Raw genomic sequence first — 1,902 nt, forward strand, 5'->3', positions numbered from 1 at the left:
TCGTTGGCATTCTCGTTACCACCCCCTGCATTGACGGGAGGATTATTGGCATTATGCGTCTCATTTGCATTTGTGTCCTCATCTTCCTGATGAACCTGGTTACGACGACTTGGCTCGCCTTGCTGGTTTGTCAATGCTTGGATTTGTTGGTCATGCATTTCTCTCATACTCTGCATGGCCATCTGCATTTCGAACCTGAAGCTCTCCTGTTGTTTAGCTATGGCTTCTTCGAGCATCTTGGCCACTTGTTCCGCGCTTATCATGAATAACTCGCGAGGTTGTCCCTCGCTAGATACTGTATTGTCTGATGCGACAGCAGAGCAGGAATCTGATTCTTCATCTTCTGACGGTAATCTTGTCCGGACCCTACCATAAGTTCCTCGTATGAGGGCTCCGGACTGCAGACGGGTTACACACCGGGGTACTTCCGGAATTGACTCGGGATTCTCCTGTGTCGACGTCCCTTTGCTGGTCATATTCGTGGTGACCCTCGGAAATTCTCCTTCCTCGACTACCCTTCTTTTTTGTCAGAAACGCCTAGGCCTTGGTTTTGGCGTTTCGGTGCTGAGCCTTTCGAAGACCGAAACTCTTTCGGGGACTGTATTGGTGTAGTTGCACTCCGACAATACCGCCCGAATGAGCTTTGAACAAGGGCATTGAGTTTCTAGCCTTCGAGGACTTCTCTTTCTGGCTTTGCTCGTACCCTCAGCACGATAGTACAGCTCGTTCGTTTGAAAGTCGGAGCAACCTATCGTGTGTTGGCACGATTTCTCAGGTATAACGCAATCATCATCAGACGATAACGTTTCCTTCCGAGAGCGAACTACCTTCTTCGAGCTTTCAAGAGTCACACGTCTCGACACACGCCTTTGTGGGCGTGAATTCTCAACAGGCTCCTGAACTTCAATACGCAGCGTAGTGCGCTTGGTTGCCCTGATTTCCTCGTCATATTGAGGGTTGTGGCGACCCCCAGCGTGTTGAATCGTTCGGGGCTTCTTCATTGGTCCCAAACGTTCCTGAACTGGAGCTTTGCCTCATTCCTTGGGAAGTGGACCGAGGCGCTCCAAAACCGACTTCCTTTTCTGAGATGGTCCCGCGGGATCTCCCGGAGCAGTTGTGGAAATCATCGGCGGTTTGGATTGATTCATCGAAAGTTGCACTTTTGAAAGCTGCAGTTGTTGGTCCTTAGTCTGAATCGCCGCTTCAGATTTCGGCCTCCAAACTTTGCGAATTGATGGCGGTTTCTTGGCCACTTCCTTCTGCAGCTTTCTACGGGCTTCTTCAGCTTGAGCCCGTGCCTGCGCTGATAGTGCACGGCGCTTGCGAATGCGCTCCTCCAGCGTCGAACGGTTCCGTTTGACACAGACCCATTCCATTGTTGGCGGCTTGGAGGAACCACCATTCATCGATTGTTGAGGCTTTTTGCCTCTCTTGTTCTTCAGATCCGCGTTGTAGCGGATCCCGTCAACAGACTCCATGGCCTTTGTGAATTGTTTCGCAAGGCGTTGACGTTGCCTTTGGCGGGCTCTCTTCGAGAGAGTCACCACGCCCCCTGCGGCAGAAGGGTTGGCCAGAGCAGATCTGCCCTGGTTGGGAATTGGAGGAATCTCACCTGATGCGACTTTGGCATCAAACGGGGTGAGATCTTCGTTGGTGTTTTCAACATCTTCATACCAACGAGTTTTTCTCCTAGAGGAGAACTTTTTGGACTTGCGGGGGGAGGTTGATCCGGACGAGGACGACAAGTACTCCTCGAACTTCTGCTGGTCGAACTCGTATTCGACCTCCTCCACGACCGGGATCGAGATCCGCGGCTGCGACGCTCCGATCTCGGCAGCGAAATCGGCGGCTCCCACTGTGGTCGCCAGATTGTTCGCGGGAAAAATCGTAGCTTTCTTCATT

The sequence above is a fragment of the Asparagus officinalis genome, chromosome 6 (assembly GCF_001876935.1).
Source record: "Asparagus officinalis chromosome 6, Aspof.V1, whole genome shotgun sequence".
Lineage (NCBI taxonomy): Eukaryota > Viridiplantae > Streptophyta > Magnoliopsida > Asparagales > Asparagaceae > Asparagus > Asparagus officinalis.